The sequence below is a fragment of the Oncorhynchus mykiss genome, chromosome 2, assembly GCF_013265735.2.
Source record: "Oncorhynchus mykiss isolate Arlee chromosome 2, USDA_OmykA_1.1, whole genome shotgun sequence".
Lineage (NCBI taxonomy): Eukaryota > Metazoa > Chordata > Actinopteri > Salmoniformes > Salmonidae > Oncorhynchus > Oncorhynchus mykiss.
In genome coordinates, this window is record NC_048566.1 from 64,799,250 (window position 1) to 64,821,031 (window position 21,782).

Sequence of the window (21,782 nt, forward strand, 5' to 3'; positions counted from 1 at the left end):
TATTGTTTTTGTTTTGTTTATGAAATGTAGGAGAGGCTCATCCAGCACTGTGAGAAAATGCATTCACAAAACATACTCTGCTGTTCTACCGCTCGTGCAGTGTGGGGCTTCACAGATGCCCATCGCTCTTCACTTGACACATCATAATTCCATTCTCAAGCTTGATTGGGTTGTTTTGAAGGTGATCTCAGTCATCCATCCACTAGACATTCCCCTCTCCATTCCTCTGCATGAATAGCTACTAGGATCAAAATTCCAATATCACATTCCTGATCCTAAATTTAATAAGACATTCATAAAAACTGGATATGTGAAAACCTGCAAATAGGAACTAATGAATAAATTCAGCTTTTTGGAAAAAATAATCTAGAATCTAAAACCATGGCTGCTATACATTATTTACAATACAAGGAATACAAGGGGGGGGGGGGGGGGGGGGGGGGGGGGGGGGCAACAGTTGTGTCCTTATGGAAACTTTGACTGGGTTTATAATATTTAGCTCTGAATTCCAGCTCAGCTTAAAGTCCATGGATAGTTGAAAAAGATTGCACAATTGTATTTTCAAAGGCTTTTCAACCTTATGCAGCACACCTTTTTTCCTAAATGTATTATTTTACCTGTTGGGAACTTGGTACCTGTAGGTTGAGTACATTTAAGATAAACTCTTATAATAGCTATATAATACACTATAATTGTAGTACTGTTCGTAGTGGAGGTGTGTTGCAGTTCCTGTTTATCAGCTGTCTGTCCCAGTGGTGCAGTCAGGCCAGTCCAATCCTGCTGCTCTATTCTCCACAACGACAGAAACACCAGCCACCCCTTACACACAATACGGCTGCAGCCAACCATCAGCTTGACCTCTAACCTCTCAACCCCCAGGAGAGTCTGTGTATCCAAGGCGTTCAGAGAGAAGGTCGATAAGACTTCCTGCAGAACAGAACTGCATGCTAAGCAATTGAGGTTAAGAGTAGCAGACCACTGTCAATCCCATCGGTGGGGAGGGAGATGAGCTGCTCATGTTGTTGACCTATTATGACACAGACTTACGGGGCTAATGGAACTTGTTTTTTTCACGTCTGTTAATCAGCGGTAAATAAAAGATGAGCTGGTGGAGCATCAGACAGGCCCTGATCTATGATTGGCATTACAGCGTGAAGCGATTGTGAATGACTCTCTGTGCTCTTAATGTGATGATTTTCTGACCATCATGCATTACTCCTCCACTCAACTGTACTGTGTCCATGACCTCTCTGGGAAGCTGCCAGGTTATTAGCCTTTTATATGTACAGTATGGCTCACAGTATGGTGGTCACACAGTGTGGCTCACAGTATACGTCAGATCCTTTTCCTTGTTCATTGAGAGATACTCAAGTTTACAGAAAGCAAAAGCCTTTTAAAGCACCAAAGCATTTCAGAATTTCAATAGCTCTAGTCGACAGAGTTCCAGAGTTGTGAACAGCTTCATGGAGCTTGCAGGGGTAAGGGATTGTTCATGTTCAAGCCTTATGAACAGTATCATTTCAGAAGAGATTTACTAGATGTCAGTTATCTCAAAGTGATGCACATGGCAACACTAAAGGAGACAAGAGACAACTGATATGGATGAATGTTCCTACATAATTGAGAGATATGTATTTATTGCTAGCTGGTTCTTTTATTGTTGGGGATGAACTGTCACGTGTAGTGATTGTGTAAATGCAGAAAATGCAAGAAATCAGCTTGAAAAAACAAGGCATTCTTTATTCTCTTTTCGGGAACAGTAAAAAAGCTGTTGGCTAAAGGATATTTAGTTATTAAAAACAGTAGACAACAAGACGTCAATGTACTATGTAATAGCCTTTCATGAAAATAAAATTGTTGCACTTCATTGTACTTTGAACTCCTGTGAAGTTCAGCGAGATTTAAGTATTGCTTGAGGGATTTTGTGAACTGGGAAGAGAGGTGTGGATATGCTCAAATATACATGAGCAAGGATGCTCCAAGATTTCTCAATCATGAAGCAACTAAGGAAAAAAACAGAACAACTCTGCTGCTGCATTTCAATGAGAGTCAGCTCCCTGTGAAGGCTAGCATGCTATTACTGTCATACACAGACTATCCCATTAGGAGTTTGGAGGTGCTGCAGCCTGAAAGCAGTTAGGTGGAGTAGCTCATTATGTAGTACAGCGATACCTCTGCCATCATCTTAGAATGGAAAACAACATAGGCCTATACTGGCAAATTCTGTTTTCTCAATAAAATAAGTATGGAAAGCAACTCATATTTGGGGGGGGGGGGGAATCAGTTCCATCCCAATTCAACACCTGGCTGTAGTTCATATGCAGAACAAGCCCAGAGATCTACAAGGTCATTGAAAACATACAATCTTAACTGTTCATAATGTAAAAGAGTGTGATGGTAGCACTCCCTCGTAGAACCCTAAGGGTGTGTTGGGAGGAGGGTGATCTTGGATGATATGTGATATTAGTGATGACAAAGGGCAGCAGGTGGTCTGTCCAGACGGCTGAGAGGCAGGTCGGACAGTCTCCTGGCAGAGGACTCACCTTCCACCTGCCCAGGGGGCTTGCTATGCTGCCTGGCGACGCCTGCCTGTGCCCTTGGCTGCCTTGGCTGCCAATGGAACTCCAACTAAAGCTTCTGGGCTGATTAGAGGGGAGGGGAAAATATGTCTGTAATGGGCTATAAAACAGCAACGCAACAACCTTGTGGCCATACTGTCACTGATTGGTGAATGGGTGGTTGACTAAATGACTTCGGATGGTTGTTATTTGGACAAACATAAGGATGAGTGAACGTCTAAAAGGAATATACCCATTTAAACTTTTTTTTAATGGATGGAGCCTAGGGATTAGACTTGTTCCTTTCAGCTAAAAAAAAAAGCTGAGAGAATCAAACGTGTGTTTCTCTTAACCCTGAGGGGCTATGAAGAAGCAGGAAATATCACTGATGTGGTCTGCGTCCACACCAGTCACTCCCATCCTAATGTGTCGTGTTAATAGCTTCTCACTGTAGCAGTGCAAACATTACAGGAGAAGACCCTTGTATCCTGGGGAGGAGAGGATTGTTAGGCAAAGTTATGAATAAAACCGTAAATCATTCATTTACGCAGACAATGTATTCAGCAGGCAGAGCCAAGCTAACTTACCGTTGCCTTCGCTAGGTTTGTCTCAGGGTCTTTATATTGGTGCTCATAAAGGAAGGAAGGATTGTATATACACGTGAAAATACAGGAGTCATTTGAGGTTGCATACTGCAATAGTTAGTGTTTTCCTATAGCAAAATAAAATATGGACTGAAGTGTGCTTCCAAAAAACCTTGCATTAAATAATTCATCATGAGAACATTATTTGCATTGTTGAAGTGAGCTTACTACCGTTTCTACCATTTGGCTGACTTAGCAGAACACTTCTGAGTGACCTAACATTCTCATCAGAGTAACCACGTCAGAAAAGGGATACAATTCTGGAATAAATCCCCACTGGTTTTAAGCCAACTCAAATTATCATCATAAGCTGATTTTCTCTACTTCAAAGCCCTCTGGAATGTCTGCATTAGAGTCACAAATCAAGACGACAAGCTGAGGCACTTATTTAAGCCATTTCCCTGTACTTATGGAACCAGTCAACATGCATCAAAAAGTCATTTATTCAAACACTTCAGAGTGAAATGACAAACCTTCCTACCAGTATTAGGCACAAGGAATTCAGTTCACAAAGAGGCCTTATTACAGTCCTTGAAGGCACCCCTCACATGGAAAACTGCAGTTTAAAAGTGAGTCCTTATCATTAAAACGTTCCTGTTAAGTTCTCCTTCCTATCAGGGACTGCTGGAAAAAAGGTTGTTGCTTCTGTGCGGCTGTCATCCCACAAACTAACTCCAGAAATAAAACACAATTCAGAGAAAAAAAAAAGTCTTAGTATCAAAAGGTTAGTACCCTCATTGACACATTATCAACAAACCGAGCAAAAACTGGTTGATTCAATGTTGTTTCCACGTAAAAAAACAACTATTTCCTTTGAAAGGTCAATGATACATTGTGTTTCTTTGATATATCTCATTGTTTTATAAAGTTGACTTGAACTGTAGGCTATTTGTTGGATATGAGCGTTTGCCGAGTTCATAAATCCTGTGTGCTGAGAGCCTACAGCACCACCTATGATGGAACGGATAGTGTTCCTGCTTACTGTAGTTTATCAATTGTCATTTACAAAAACACATCAGCCCTTGAGGCTATTTCGCCCGGGTTGAGAAGTGGAATGATCTAGTAATGGATCTCTCAAAAGAAAAACACATTTCAAAAATAGCCTCAGTCAAAAATACTGAGCAATAAACCCAACCCAAGTCAGTGGTCTGTCTATAAAGTGTCTCTCTCTCGCTCTCCATGATCATGGATAAGACTGTTTGGAAGCATGGTGTGGATGTCTCTTTGTGCTATGAAGGAGTAGAGCCAGCTGATGACATCCCTCTTGGAGGACCTTGTATTCAGATCATCTGGAACGGGGAGGGGGGGGGGCGGGGTGGGTTTGGAGGAGCAGGAATGGGCGACGCTGGCGGAGCCACACCCGTCACCCGATGGACACACGTCACGCTGTGCTGCGGGCAGGCAAGCCCTAGCAAGCCTCTGACAGTCACTACGGTCAGAAACATGTGACACCTGTGAAGAGAAAGGATGGGGGGGGGGAGGGGAAACAACAACTGTGAAAGCCAAATCTCAGGAGGGAGAAAACAGCAACCGACAACAGCTCCAATGAGAAATACAGACTCAAGCCATCTCAGTTCTGGATTGTGTAAGCGCAAGATGATTACTGTACATTCATGTCATGCAAAATATTGATTCACAGTAAGACTACTGTACAATAATCATGCAGTTCAACAGTTGTTTTTCAAGCAGATCCTTGTCATTCAAATGCATTTCCCCCCCCCCCATAAACAATGTGTACGGAATTGACAGAGGCATGACTTCTCTTGGGAAATGGGCGCACACAGTTTGTACATCTGCTGTTGTATTCCTCTGGTTTTGGCTTTGAGGCAACCCCCCCCCCCCCCCCCAGCAACCAATCCCCCTGTTGTCTGCATTCCATATATTGTGCAAATGATCCTGCGTACTACTCCCTTCACAGAACAGTACAAACTAGCTCTAACCAGAATAGAAGGAGGAGTGGGAGGCCCCGTTGCACAACTGAGCAAGAGGACAAGTACATTAGTGTCTAGTTTGAGAAACAGAAGCTTCACAAGTCCTTAACTGGTAGCTTCATTAAATAGTACCCACAAAACACCAGTCTCAACGTCAACAGTGAAGAGGCGACTCCGGGATGCTGGCCAGTGGCGGTGTTCTTTTTTGCACATCTTAATCTTTTATTGGCCAGTCTGAGATATGGCTTTTTCTTTGCAACTCTGCCTAGAAGGCCAACATCTCAGAGTCACCTCTTCACTGTTCATGTTGGCGTTGGACAAGATCTTCAGTTTCTTGCCAATTTCTCACGTGGAATAGCCTTCATTTCTCAGAACAAGAAAACTGACGAGTTCCAAAATAAAGTTTTGTTTCTGTCCATTTTGAACCTGTAATCGAACCCACAAATGCTGATGCTCCAAATACTCAACTAGTCTAAAGAATGCCAGTTTTATTGTTTCTTTAAATCAGAACAACAGTTTTCAGCTGTGCTAACATAATTGCAAAATGGTTTTCTAATGATCAATTAGCCTTTTAAATGATAAACTTGGATTAGCTAACACAACGTGCCATTGGAACACAGGAGGGATGGTAGCTGATAATGGGCCTCTGTTTAATGGAATATCTTCATAGGCGTACAATCTGCTGTTTCCAGCTACAACATTAACCATTTCTGACCAATTTGATGTTATTTTAAATGGACCAAAAATGTGCTTTTTCTTTAAAAAACAAGGACATTTCAAAGTGACCCCACATTTTTGAATGGCAGTGTGTATATATAAACATTTTTTATTTTTTATTTATTTTTTTTACAAAGGAGTTACTGCAGTTACTATAGGTCAGGTATCACATCCCTTTTAAATGGGCAATGTCAACTCCCAGAGGTAGGATAAACCAAACGGGTGTGGAAACATGCTTATCGTGTTAACTGATGCGTGACATGGTTTTACAGGATTTACAGTATGGAGACTCCTGAGGACAGGCAGCATGGCTGCTCAGTGCTTACATTAAACAGGTATTAGAACTAGGCCATGCGTACAGTTTCTAATTCAAGTTTGGCCTACACACTTCCGGCAAGGCTGAGAAATCCCACTAGAGGTAGAACTGGTTTCAAAATCCCCCAGCGAGACTTTTTTTTTTTTTTTTGCATTAAGAATTAGAATGCATCTGGATTAAATGAGATGGTGAGAGCCTTTCCTCTGAGACGCTCTCTTTCTCCTGGTCCTATAGAGTGAGGCAGGGATTTGAAGTTAAGCTTTCTTTACGTTTCCCTTCCTCTGCTCCTCTGTGATCCGCTCTCGGCAGTAGCCGCGAGCAGAGTGTTTACCCAGAGGATTTGGAGAAGAGAAACCCCTCGTCCCACCTCTGCGGCCCTCCGAGCTAAGCACCGTTAATCCTCTTCTCGTCACCTTGACATGTTTTCACTGCACTCCAATTTAATGCTAATCCTTTCCCTTTGAGTGCAGAGGCATTAAATAGCAGCAATCAAACAATTTCAGAACATACCGGTGTACTGGATATTATGGGCGCATCCAGGTAGCAAGGGGAAAGATACATTCACACAGTGCACTGCTGTGCTTACACACCTCTTTGATCATCACTACAGAAGTCACTAAAATCACATAGTAAAGATAACATTTTCATGTAATTCACATCTGTTCACTGGGACTCATGAATAAAGCAATAAGGTTTCTCTCTCAGGTTTGCATATTTATTGGACAACAGCAGCATAACATGCAGCATGAAGTTTTAAAAGTGAGTTACCATCCCCCTCCTATCAAGGGCAGCTGGGGAAAAAAAGGTTTTAGCTTCTGTGCAGCTGTCATCCAACAAACAAACTCTAAAAATAAACCAAATTCAGAGAAAAAATACTTTTGTAGAAAATGTTATGATCCATGTGGAATGAAATGAAATTCCAGGAATCTTGAAGTCGTTTTAATTACGTACAAAATTGCTGCTGCATTAAGTAGCTTAAAGGCAGCTAAAATGACAGTTTACGATGACTGTTGCTTCGCTGGTAATGAAAGGGGTTAAAACACTTTAAACAGGGAATAATATTTATGAGTAATCCTTCAGTATCAACCTTCAAAGCCTGTAAAGGACTCTACTAACAAATGAGTAAAGGGAGAAGACAGACAATTAAGCCCAATTATATTTTAATTCCTTCTGCATCAGCCTACGATTGTGTCGCTTTTAGACAAGATGCAACAAGCCCTGGAAGTGGAGACCAACAAGGCTCCATTAAGTCTACCAAACCTTTGTGTTGGCAACATCTCTGCACATCCTGCTCTTACACCCCATACAGAGTGTCTTAACCCTTTACACTCGTGGGAATTGGCCTATGTGGATAGGGCTACATTTCATTGTTTCTTACAGAAGAAATATGAAAAGCATAACCATGATAGCAATTGAAAGTTCGGGAAAATTATTAGACCAAAGTTGAGGACACAACAGTTCACCTGACAAGACTGAATCCAAACATTACACTGTTGATTTTACATTTACTGTACTTTACTGTATAATCTGAAAACACTCTGGACACATTCAGTAACATAAGATTATTCCTGGAAAATGTAGGGTCGGTGCAACATAAGACAAAAACATTGCAAGGGTTTGAGTGAGACGACCAACTGGTGTCTCAAAGTGGCCCAAACCTATCCAGTGTGCACAGTTCCTAAGAAATTTCAATGCACGTTTATGACATAAAGAAGAGTCTTCCACTATAAAGGTACTTTTTGAGCTCTACTAGCTGGTCAAGAACTAGAGCAAGCACACGAATAGTTTCATTTGGAACACAACCCCGCATCTCTGCCAGCACACAATGACTGCCGTTGTTAATGCAATCCAATGGTTCATTATAAAATCACAATCTGGGTCAGGTGGGCATGATTTGAAAGCCTGTTCTATTGCAAACATGACTAGCTAAGTTGTAAAATATGATTTTACAGTGTTGGCTTTCACAAGACTATTCAGAGAAACAGATTGAAATTGTGGTGTGCATAGAAGGAGTCATGATTGCATTCAGGTGTGTGTGTGACCTGGTGAATTGTGAATCAAATCAAACTGTATATATACACACACTATATATAAAAAGTATGTGGACACCACTTCAAATAATGTGGATTCGGCTATTTCAACCACACCCATTGCTGATGGGTGTATAAATGTTATCATCACACCGCCATGCAATCTCTATAGACAAACATTGGCAGTAAAATGGCCTTACTGAAGAGCTCAGTGACTTTCAACGTGGCACCGTCATAGGATGTCACCTTTCGAACAAGTCAGTTCGTCAAATATCTGTCCTGATAGAGCTGCCTAGGTCAACTGTAAGTGCTGTTATTGTGAAGTGGAAAATGTCTAGGAGCAACAACGGCTCAGCCGCGAAGTGGTAGGCCACACAAGCGCACAGAACGGGACCACCGAGTGCTGAAGCGCGTAAAAATAATCTGTTCCCGGTTGCAACATTCACTACCGCTACTTTCTCTGGAAGCAACATCAGCACAACTGCTTGTCAGGAGATTCATGAAATGGGTTTCCATGGCTGAGCAGCCGCACACAAGCCTAAGATCACCATGCGCAATGCCAAGCGTCAGTTGGAGTGGTGTAAAGCTTGCCACAGTTGGATTCTGGAGCAGTGGAAATGTATTCTCTGGAGTGATGAATCACGCTTCACCATCTGGCAGTCCGATGTACGAATCTGGGTCGCCAGGAGAACGGTACCTGCCCGAATGCATATTGCCAACTGTAAAGTTTGGTGGATGAGGAATAATGGTCTGGGGCTGTTTTTCATGTTTCGGGCTAGACCCCTTAGTTCCAGCCAAGGGAAATCTTAATGCTACAGCATACAATGACATTCTAAACAATTCTGTGCTTCCAACTTTGTGGCAACAGTTTGGGAAGGCCCTTTACTGTTTCAGCATGACATTACACCTGTGCACAAAGCGAGGTCCATACAGAAATGGTTTATCGAGACTGGTGTGGAAGAACTTGACAGAACAAATCCTTGACCTCAACAAACACCTTTGGGATGAATTGGAATGCCAACTGCGAGCCAGGCCTAATCACCCAACATCAGTGCCCGACCTCACCAATGCTCTTGTGGCTGAATGGAAGCAAGTCCTCACAACAATGTTCCAACATCTAGTGGAAAGCCTTCCCAGAAGAGTGTTATAGCAGCAAAGGGGGGACCAACTCCATATCAATGCCCATGATTTTGGACTAAGATGTCCTACGAACAGGTGTCCATATACTTTTGGTCATACAGTATGTATGTATGTATGTGTATATATATATATATATATATATATATATATATATATATATATATATATATATATATATATATATATATATATATATATATATATATATATATATATATATATATATATATATATATATATATATATATATATATATATATATATATATATATATATATATATATATATATATATATATATATATCACATTTCATATATGGATGCAACGCAATGCTCTTCACAGGAGAAAACAAACAAAAAACAATGAAAAAACAGAATTAGTTACTACACAACAGAGAGGATAAAAAAATGAAAGAATAACAAAAACTGAAAGACCACGAAGGTACCTAAAAAGATCTGTTAATTAAATATGCCCACTGTTTCAGCCCCCCTCAAGTTCTCTGGCAGGCTATTGCAAAGGCTGGGGGAATAGTATTTAAAGGCTGCCTCTCCATGCCTCTTTGTCCAAGGCTTTGGGAAAGTTAAAAGGCCAGTGCCAGAGGACCTGAGGGACCTACTGGGTACATAACTAAAAAGCATGTCTGACAATGGTGTGCACAATCGTGGATTGTGAAGTGCACATTTGGACTCATGGGTGTTTGGCTTGCTTGTTTTATATCAAAGCGGTATTTATTCTAACTCTCAAAGTCTCATCTTTCAAAATGCATCCTCTTGAGTCCTCTTAAACTTACAGCAGTTCCCTGATGAAAATAACAAAAAAATGGGCCAAAGTTTCCCAATTACTGGGAGGAACTTCTTATCGCGTGCTGTGTTTATGTTCAGAACAGTACGTATTGCGATTTTGGGGTTACGGTACAGCGGGAAAATTAAATACCAACAGTTGCTGTAAATATTCTTTATTTGTCAAAAGACGCAAAACTAATAATCACCCTACTTGTGGCCTAAGTCCGGTGTGTGACAACATTCAATGTCCCTGGCACTGTCTGTTGTGACAACGACTGTTATGTGGGGCCTCACGTAGAGGTCTTCACAGGTCCAAAAAGTATGACCAGTTTCGTATAGACCTCGTCGGATCCAGCCCAGGTACGATTCAAGTGAGGGAAGCAGCAGAAAAGTCCATCTGTAAGCTACCTACTTTATTAACCAGACTTGAAACAAGAAGTGTGTCTAGTGAGTTGGAGAAGAGAAATGGAGAACAGTAGTATCAAAGAATGGAATTAAAATGATAAAGTGTTGAAAACTGAAAGGGATGATAAGCAGATGTTCCTTGTTGGGATGGAAGTTTTTTGATAAGGATGTGTATCATCTGGGAGATCCATTTGGGGGAAAAGTGGGATCAATCAGAGTGACCAGGAGAGGACTTGTCCTCATTAATTGTGTTTGAAGAACAGAAGGCGGCGGCGGCAGTGGGCATCCCGAGAGTTGGGCCATCTGAAGTGTAGTTCTTTGAACTCTGAAGTAGAGCACCTGTTAAGGGAGTAACCTCTGGGGTGACAGTGGAAATAAAGCAGAAAATCCTTGCGACAAGAATCCCAGATGTGGTTAAGGCCCGACACCTGACCCGCATGGTGAATGGAGGAAAGGAAGAAAGTTTCTCAGTGCCATTGTTTTTTTTTTTATACAATGAATACCTCCCTACACATCTAAAGTGTACACACACAAAACTGTAAAGGATTTGGTCACGTTTCAAAATGTGTGCAGACGGACGGAGTATATGGAAGATCAGAGAGAAGAACGGCCATGTTGGAATTGTGGGGGGAATCGTGTCCCAGAGTTTGTAGAGTACCCTGTCCGAGGTTGAGGTGGCCAAAGTTAGGGCGGTCCATCTGATCTCCTATACGGAGGCGATCAAAATAATTGATTTTGGATGCACCAGTCCATGGTAAAGGTTTGTCAACTAAGAGAACCAGACATGCTGTATGTAAAGAAAGTGGATTTTGTGGCGTTCATTGAAACTGTGATAAACTGCACGGCTCAAGTAGCAAGAAAGTCAAAGAAATTGGACATAATTGTGCCTGCGGTAGGAAAGTATCTGAGGCTTCAGGAATTCACAGTGGAAAAGCTGCAAGGGTTATTGGTGACGGAAGATGTGCCACCGTCCCAGGCTCCTGAGCCTGTGTAGGGGTCAGACATGGACTATTGCTTTTAACAGTAGAGGAGCATGTTGAGTGACTTTCTGGTAGTCAGTTTGAGTTAGGGATGGGTGACATACCGTATACTTGATTTTCAATACCGCGGTGCTACGCCACTGCTTATAACTATAACTAGAAATCTAAGATGTCTCAAAAAAATTATATCCAGCTGAGCAATTGGTTTGCTAACTAGCTATGTGGCTAGATGTCAAGATCAAGCTTTTTGGTTACAGCAGAGATCAAGATCCATGTTGCCGCGTGTGCACTTCCGGTAATACTGTATACCCCGGTATGGTACAGAAACGATATGAACATCTGGTTACCGCTCAACGCTAGTAGGATTATTTTAAATCGACATACATTTTGTCTTTTGGGATCTTTAATTTTCATCCGCACAGTAGGTGGCGGCAATACAACTTTTGGATGTAGTCCGCCGTAAAACCTCAACGAAGAAGAATTGCCTCTCTAGCAGGTGGAGGGGCCTTGCAGTGTGTGTACTGTGTGCGAGTGACAAAGGGAGCAAGGTAGAGACAGACGGCAACCAACCATAGCAAACCAACTCGTGCTTGTAGACTAAACAGGCTGACCACAACGGTTGCCAACGGCTAAAATATTTCTTTAAAAATATATATATATATATATATATATATATATATATATTTCTTTAAAAAAAAAATATATATATATATATATATATATATATATATATATATATATATATATATATTTTTGACCCCTTTTTTCTCCCCAATTTCGTGGTATCCAATTGTTTAGTAGCTACTATCTTGTCTCATCGCTACAACTCCCGTACGGGCTCGGGAGAGACGAAGGTTGAATGTCATGCGTCCTCCGATACACAACCCAACCAGCTGTACTGCTTTTTAACACAGCGCGCATCCAACCCGGAAGCCAGTCGCACCAATGTGTCGGAGGAAACACTGTGCACCTGGCAACCTTGGTTAGTGCGCACTGCGCCCGGCCCGCCACAGGAGTCGCTGGTGCGCGATGAGACAAGGACATCCCTACCGGCCAAACCCCCCCTAACCCAGACGACGTTGGGCCTAATTGTGCATCGCCCCACGGACCTCCCGGTCACGGCCGGTTACGACAGAGACTGGGCACGAACCCAGAGTCTCTGGTGGCACAGCTGGCGCTGCAATACAGCGCCCTTAACCACTGCGCCACCCGGGAGGCCTCCTTTCTATTTCTGACACAGATCGCGCTGCAAGTCCTGCCTCTCCCATCTCCTCATTGGTTTATAGAATCAGGTACCCATGTGCCATCTCCTCATTGGTTATACCTACGTGGGTGATTGAAAGACTAACTGTGTTGCCAGTCGTTGTAGTAATCCTATGAAAGTTTAGATGCCAATCACCATATAAGTTCAAAGATGAAAAGGCCTGGAAGGAGGAGAGATGACTAGAAACGATCTCGGTTGACCGTTTTATGTGTGGATTAATTGTCGGAGTAGAGGACCTTGTGTATTTCAGGTAAAATAACAACTCTGTTTATATCCCTGGACAATTTAGCTAGCAACAGCAAGCTAGCTAAATAGGACAAATTAGCTAGCAAGTGCAAGCTAACTAGCTAAATTGCCATAAATGTTTAATGCTTTTGACCTGTTCCCAAATTAATGTAATTGGTTCAGAGTTTGTTTTGATATTTTAACCTGCGTCTCGTGCTCGCATTTGGTGTAGGGGGACAAAATACATTTATGCACAATGGCGCACCCATGCAGCCGGTTTGGGTTCCGTGTTACTAGCTAGCTTGTCATAGCTAGATTATTTGTCATCAATATGATATCTGTAGTACTGGTCTTGACTGCATCAAATCGAGAGAAGCTAGTTAGTTAAGCTAGCTAACATAGCTAGGTAGGCTAGCTGAGGGTGCATGAGCTTTCTCCGTGTCCTACAGTTAAATAACTCCATTCAGATGATTAAGTAGCAGCCACCTGTTGGCTGTTAGTCATTGTAGCCTATCCTTCTCATTTAACTTTTAAATCCATGATTTGAATTCTAAATCTCCTAACTTTTTTTGCCACACACAAGGAGGCTCTATGACAACAACAAGCTACACGTTCCACTCTGCATAGGCTATTGTTGAGCAGTGGCGACATACTGTTAACATTTTATCCACAACTGTCTTGTCTGTCGCGGTTGTAATCTACTGTGAAGCCAAAATGTTCCCAAACTGGAGATTTAAGCGATAATCATCCAATTCTGGTTTATCGGTTCCACCACTCGCCATCGTACAGAACTAGTTACCGACTGCGCCTCACAAAAAAATAGATTGTTTGAAATTAGCCAGTTAAGATTTTAATTATAAAACGTGGCAATAAACTCAGTTTTTTTCATCTCAAATGTACTCAGGAGGCATACAACGCAGCATAGGCATATCCTATAGGTCTAGTGTTTTTATTAGGGATGTTAAATGGTTAACTGTTAACTGGTTAGCCACCGAAAATAACATTTGACAATTTGCGGAATTAAATTGGCGCGTCTGTATTCGTCAGTCGTCGTGTATCTTATTTATCACAAGTTTCTAATGGAGATTTTCATCTCTGGCACAACTGCTCGCATTTGGTTTAGAACAGTGTTTTCCAGCTAATTGTATTTTGTCAAAATGTTTGAAAATGACTTTATTCCCTGATTCATTACAGGAGTTGCATGCAGGTAGCCTAGTGGTTAAAGCATTGGGCCAGTAACTGAAAGGTTGCTAGATCAAATCCCCGAGCTGACAAGGTAAAAATCTGTCGTTCTGTCCCTGAACAAGGCAGCTAACCCACTGTTCCTAGGCCGTCATTGTAAATAAGAATTTGTTGACTTGCCTAGGTAAATAAGTTTTATTTTTTAAAAGTTCAATGGTAGGCATTTTGACTAACACAATAGGCCTGCCATTGTTGCATGTTTCTATTAAGCTCTTAATGAAAAAAGTCCGGTCCGTGTATGTATGCAGCGAGAGCTTTCACTCTCTCCAAAATCTGTCCAAACCAAGCCCAATGTGTTTCTATGTCGCCTGCCTTCCTGCCTTGGGACGACTACCATTGTTAGGGATGAGAAATAAACATTGTCATTATATACAGATCTCTGATAGTATTTTCTGTTGGCCATGTAATTATACTATTTAAAAAAAAATGTTTTATACCATTTGTTAACAGGTTAATGAGGGTCAGTTAGTCAGCAGCAACATTTTACAAAATTTGGATCCCTAGTTTTTGTAAATATATTTATGTATTCATTCGTATTCACATGTATTCACAGTACGGACCGAAATGTGGTTCCCATACCAAAAGGTTCGGTATGAATAAGGGTACCGTTACACCCCTAAGCTGTCAGTCAAAACCCATACAGCGCTGTGAAGGCAGAGCCAGCGCTCTGATGTCACATATAGCATTTTACTGTTCAGCCACTACGTCCCAATTTAGGTGCTTATTAGTGCCCCAATTTGATCTGCCATGTTCAACCCGTATAAGGGCATGAATGGAAAGGGCTAAAACTAAATTTTCAAGTGTAAAAGTAATAACTAAGTGTGAAAGGCAATTTTATTTGCAGAAAAAACAAGAGGAGAAAGCACAATAGCATATCACCCTGTTCCTGAGAATTGTATGATAGGAGCCAGATTTTTTAATTACAGTGTGCTGTATAACAGCTCATGATATTCTTATCTACACGAGACACCAGTCTAGACTGGAGCAGAATGAACACAGCTTTGCGGCCTAATGCGATGATGATAAAGTTTGAAATTTCAGGGCGGATAGAGATAGCAATGAGCCAGTGGATTCCAGGAAAGGGAAGTCCAGTGCAATGGCATGTCAGAATGTTGCTTAAATCCACTGCCAATTTACACAGGGCAGACCGAACAAGCAAAGCTTAGCCCTACTATTCTGGGGAGAGGAAGCTGTGTGTTTATATGTAGTCTGTCTGAATATGTTTCTCTGTTGTGTGAGTGAGTGAGTGAGTGAGTGAGTGAGAGAGTGAGAGAGACTGCTCGATCTGTGATTCACTGTGTCTAGCTATCAGGTAAAAAGCACTGCTTTACAGTTGTTTCTCCAGTACATTGGGCCAAAATGCCATGTTTCCTGCGACAGCACCATGTACTGTGCCAAAAAGAGAGATCAGATTAATATCCACACAATCCGATTTAGTGCCTCTGCAACATTGACACAATTAGCTGGTTTAGTCTTTCTGGAAGCAGGGGGTGGTGGTTGGCATGGGGTCAGGACTGTTCCAACTGTTGGCAAATTACCTGGATTACTGAGGCACAGTCGAATGCAGCTGTTCAACACAATCCCTCTGGACTGGAGGCAAGAGAAGGAGTAACATCCAGTGTACCCAACTCAAAAACAATGTCACGTGTTGGGACACACACACACACACACACACACACACACACACACTGCAATTACTTTAACTGGCAAAGCTCTGCCAGTGCCATGAGTAAAATATCAGACAAATATATCATGATGACTATTTATTACCAAAATGCCACACACCCAGACTTTATCTTCAGCCATAACATAGGCAAAGCTGCACGTAATAACTTTCAAAAGGCCATGATGAATTTTTAATGGATGGCTATGAAAACGTTCACAGTATTGTCCGAGTTTATTGACCAATTGATACTTGTCATTGTAGAGCTGGTAAAAGCAGAAGTTGCCTCAGTGCTGACATCTCCACAACTACAATGAGGACAGACCGACGAGAGGTCAGACCAACGAGAGGTCAGACCAACGAGAGGTCAGACCAACGAGAGGTCAGACCAGGGACAACGGCAAGGAATAATGCCATCCTTGTATGCACAGCAGAGTTAGTTTCTAGTAAATCTAAATGTCGACCTAAAGAAATGTTTTCTTTCCCCTCCTCGAAGGCGTTGCCCGTTGTGTAAAATGATTCAAATTACATATGTCACCAGGGCTTGGAGGCTAAAGCAATGAGGTCTCATGGATTCAGTTGCCTGGATCGCACTCTGTGTAGATTAGGCTACATAGTCAACATTTGCTAGAGTGGTATAAAACAGCACAACATTGTTTCTCAGAGACCACCCATTGTATCTGATAAATGGTTACAGTAAAACACCCAGGCCATTAGCATTAGGCCTACATTCCATTCTAAAGCAGAGGAAATGGTCATGTCTAACATTCCCCATTTACTACACCCATTAAGGCTTGTCTACAGTGTTGCAGTTTCAGATGGAAAGTTCTGGTGAGCGAGCAGGCAGACTGTAGCCTGAGGTGTGTAAGCAGCCTGGCAGGCTCCCGCTCTCTGGCCCAATGACTGTGGTGTAGCTCAGATGTTGTCTTTGATAGGAGACCCCTGGCACCCAGACAGTCACACATCTCTGCTGCCACTTTGCCAAATTGCCCAGGGTATTGCTGGGTAGCTCACAGGCTGGTTCATTATAGAAAGACACCATTACTGTATTTCTGTTCAGAATGTTATGGTCAACCATCATTACATTGACGCCTCTGGGTCTGATGGGTTCATAAAAACATGCTATAAAATATAATAGCATAGGATGGGAGCAGAAGACCTTCAGTGCAGTGACTTGATTCATACTGAATCTAGGCTAATATTTGGTTTTCTGACAGAGTGAAAGATCATGATGTTACAGTAGTATGTTCTTATTTTCTGCTTGGACATAATTCAATCAAACTCTGTCTCCAAGCAAGCCAAGACACACATCTTTTCTCTTCATTGCCTGGACTCTTCCCCTCCTCTTCCTCCCACAACCAACCGCTGTCCTACTTCATATTGTACAGGAGTCAGCTGTAAGCTACACTCAAGCCTATTATAAAATCATCGCAGCTCAAGTCAGCCACTGCAAACAGTGTTGAGCGGATCTGTGTGCTGCTCTAAGTAGGGTCTCAGTAAGGCCTTGCAAAACAGTGAGTGTGGGCAGGGGGAGAAGATGGACCAGCGGATGTGGCAGGAAGGTCTCTCTCAAGGAGCAGTGAAGGGGCATTCCTCCTCTGACTGCATTCCTCCAGATCACAGCAGCAGCTTGGACACAATAAATCGGCTCAATGTGGAGTTTTTACTGTGTCCTCTGACACTCCACCTATCCTGTTGACACAACACAGCCCCACGGCCAACAGATTATTCCATAACAGAGCCTGAGCGGGAGAAAAGTCCCTGTGTGTGACTGTTGTCAACAAACAAAATGTCAGGAGTGAGCAGAGTCACCCCTGTGACAGCTGATTAGAGGCATGACGCTGTGCCAAGAGAGCTTTCCAATAGGCAGACACCTCCCTTTGGACATTCATTAAAGCCAAAACGACAGCTTTGGGGGGGGGGTGCAAAGCCTGTGAGACCAACATTGTAGAAACACTGTATAGAAACTATCTGCCGTACTGATATGATTAATTTGTCCTGCTAGAATGTGACGGCGTGAAAAACGCCATAAATGTATATAATGGACCAGATGATTCTAAATGCAATGAATTATACTTCAGAAAACAGTTGTCGTACTGGATTGGATTAGCCTAATAAACCTGACTATTCGACCACCCATATCCATCCACATTGTAACCCTAATCCTCCTCGTGTGCTGGCCAGGAGTCAGGGGAACAACGAGGTTAGATAAGGTTATTGCTAAGCCCACATTAAATGTGTTAGCTTGTGTTTCACAAGCCCTGAGATTTGATAGGTGTAAGAGGCTAATGCCCAGCTTTAGGCTAATGGCCAGAGGAGCTTGGGATGCCCTTTCAAAGTACTAAAATATGTCTCTGAAAAGAGGAACCAGACTCCAGTGGATTCTAAAATGATAAGGATACACATGCTTGACATAAAATGTACCGACTGACATGTGGTAGTCTGTCCACTGTTGACATAATAATAATCCTATTATTGCCATATTAAATAATTATAATCCTATTATTATTATATTAAATAATTGTCTATGATAGAGTTTCGTTATTCATGTATTGATCTGAGTAGCAATGTGTACATTGATGTGTAAACGGGACCTTGGTCTCAGCAGGACTCCCCGTCAAAAGAAAGGTTATATAAATATTGCCTGGGCGCTGTGGTAAAGTTCAGGTGCAGTACCAGAGAGAGACCCTTGAAAAACTGGTGGAATGTGGCAGGCTGCAGTCAGGCAGTCCCTCTCTCTTCCGCCTGCTGCAGTTGTTTAAAAATGTATGGGCTAAAACAGGATCCCCAGCCGCTGCATCCTCCAGCCGAGGAGGGAGGAAGGGCAGTCACCCTGGGGATCTAGCCTCTGTAGCCTGGCCCGCAGGAGCTAATTATGAAGCTGGGCCACCTGCTCCTCTGTGAAATGGAGCCCTGTGATGTTGGCTTTGAGGTGGGTGCTAATGATTACACACAGGAACAGTCATTAACCCTATCAGTCCCGAGACCCCAGCAAAAATAGTCTTTTCATTTGTTCAGCCCTTATATTTAGCCTCACAATGAAGTGTTTTACCATTTACTTTTCAGGACAACCAGGGCTACAAGTAGAACACAAAAGTACTTGACATAAACAGTTCATGAGTTTTATTGACAAATGTCAATAACAAAAAAAATGTCAGCCAAAGCAAAAAAACTAAAACAATTTATATGAATGCTGGAAGTACATAAATTGTTTGCTCACTAGTCGGTGACAATGGTGTGGAGTTTAGAGTTTGTGACAGGAACAATGTGAGAGTATTGTATTAGACACTTTGTCCTGGGATTTCCTATGATCTATGTATTAGAACTCAGTTATCTTCTAACAACTCTTGTCTAGCATATGAGCGTCATAGAACAAAACATGTTACGTGCTTGTTTGTAAGTCTCCGCTCTTCACAGATAACTAACTATTCATAGTTTGGAGCTGAAACTATTCGCACTCGACAGACGTTTTTTGTAAAAAGACCAGGCCCCTTAAAACCGCTTGGTGCTAGGGGGCAGTATTTTCATTTTTTGGAGAAAAAAAACATTCCCGTTTTAAAACAGGATATTTTATCAGGAAAAGATGCTAGAATATGCATATAATTGACAGCTTTCGATAGAAAACACTAACGTTTCCAAAACTGTAAAGATATTGTCTGTGAGTATAACAGAACTGATGTCCCGAGGGATATATTATCGAATAGATATTAGAAAAACACCTTGAGGATGGATTCTAAACAACGTTTGCCATGTTTCTGTCGATATTATGGAGCTAATTTGGAATATTTTTCGGCGTTTTTGTGACTGCAATTTCCGGGCGATTTCTCAGCCAAACGTGAAGAACAAACGGAGCTGTTTCACCTACAAAAATAATATTTTGGGAAAAAATGAACTTTGGCCATCTACCTGGGAGTCTCGTGAGTGAAAACATCCGAAGTTCATCAAAGGTAAATGATTTCATTTGATTGCTTTTCTGATTTCCGTGAAAAGGTTGCCTGCTGCTAGCAAGGCATAATGCGATGCTAGGCTATCGATACACTTACACAAATGCTTGTCTAGCGTTGGCTGTAAAGCATATTTTGAAAATCTGAGATGACAGGGTGATTAACAAAAGGCTAAACTGTGTCTCAATATACACTGCTCAACAAAAATAAAGGGAACAAATAAACAACACAATGTAACTCCAAGTCAATCACACTTCTGTGAAATCAAACTGTCCACTTAGGAAGCAACAGTGATTGACAATACATTTCACATGCTGTTGTGCAAATGGAATAGACAACAGGTGGAAATTGGCAATTAGCAAGACACCCCCAATAAAGGAGTGGTTCTGCAGGTGGGGACCACAGACCACTTCTCAGTTCCTATGCTTCCTGGCTGATGTTTTGGTCACTTTTGAATGCTGGCAGTGCTTTCACTCTAGTGGTAGCATGAGACGGAGTCTACAACCCACACAAGTGGCTCAGGTAGTGCAGCTCATCCAGGATGGCACATCAATGCGAGCTGTGGCAAGAAGGTTTGCTGTGTCTGTCAGCATAGTGTCCAGAGCATGGAGGCGCTACCAGGAGACAGGCCAGTACATCAGGAGACGTGGAGGAGGCCTTAGGAGGGCAACAACCCAGCAGCAGGACCGCTACCTCCGCCTTTGTGCAAGGAGGAGCACTGCCAGAGCCCTGCAAAATGACCTCCAGCAGGCCACAAATGTGCATGTGTCTGCTCAAACGGTCAGAAACAGACTCCATGAGGGTGGTATGAGAGCCTGACGTCCACAGGTGGGGGTTGTGCTTACAGTTCAACACCGTGCAGGACGTTTGGCATTTGCCAGAGAACACCAAGATTGGCAAATTCGCCACTGGCGCCCTGTGCTCTTCACAGATGAAAGCAGGTTCACACTGAGCACATGTGACAGACGTGACAGTCTGGAGACGCCGTGGAGAACGTTCTGCTGCCTGCAACATCCTCCAGCATGACCAGTTTGGCGGTGGGTCAGTCATGGTGTGGGGTGGCATTTATTTGGGAGGCCGCACAGCCCTCCATGTGCTCGCCAGAGGTAGCCTGACTGCAATTAGGTACCGAGATGAGATCCTCAGACCCCTTTGTGAGACCATATGCTGGTGAGGTTGGCCCGGGGTTCCTCCTAATGCAAGACAATGCTAGACCTCATGTGTGGCTGGAGTGTGTCAGCAGTTCCTGCAAGAGGAAGGCATTGATGCTATGGACTGGCCCGCCCATTCCCCAGACCTGAATCCAATTGAGGACATCATGTCTCGCTCCATCCACCAACGCCACGTTGCACCACAGACTGTCCAGGAGTTGGCGGATACTTTAGTCCAGGTCTGGGAGGAGATCCCTTTGGAGACCATCTGCCACCTAATCAGGAGCATGCCCAGGCGTTGTAGGGAGGTCATACAGGCACGTGGAGGCCACACACACTACTGAGCCTCATTTTGACTTGTTTTAAGGGCATTACATCAAAGTTGGATCAGCCTGTAGTGTGGTTTTCTACTTTAATTTTGAGTGTGACTCCAAATCCAGACCTCCATGGGTTGATAAATTTGATTTCCATTGATAATTTGTGTGTGATTTTGTTGTCAGCACATTCAACTATGTAAAGAAAAAAGTATTTAAGAAGAATATTTCATTCATTCAGATCTAGGATATGTTATTTTAGTGTTCCCTTTATTTTTTTGAGCAGTGTATTTCATTTGTGATTTTCATGAATAGGAATATTTTCTAGGGATATTTATGTCCGTTGCGTTATGCTAATTCGATTCAGGCGATGATTACGCTCCCACATGCGGGTTTGGGAGTCACTAGAGGTTAAGGAATCCACCCTCGTCTCACGAACACTGCTCTAAGCTAAGCCCCCGTTAAATCACAGACT

The 21,782-nt window shown here is 42.5% G+C and overlaps 1 protein-coding gene across 2 annotated transcripts in view; it reads right to left on the bottom strand.

Annotated features, from left to right (window-relative positions):
• Positions 1 to 3,627: 3,627 nt before the first annotated feature.
• Positions 3,628 to 21,782, bottom strand: part of LOC110493816 (kelch-like protein 25) — a 45,192-nt gene continuing 27,037 nt past the window's right edge. For both annotated transcript variants that reach the window (XM_036953084.1, XM_021568319.2), the window contains one exon: positions 3,628 to 4,654. The gene's annotated coding sequence lies outside the window, so the exon portion shown is untranslated. The remainder of the gene's footprint in view (positions 4,655 to 21,782) is intronic.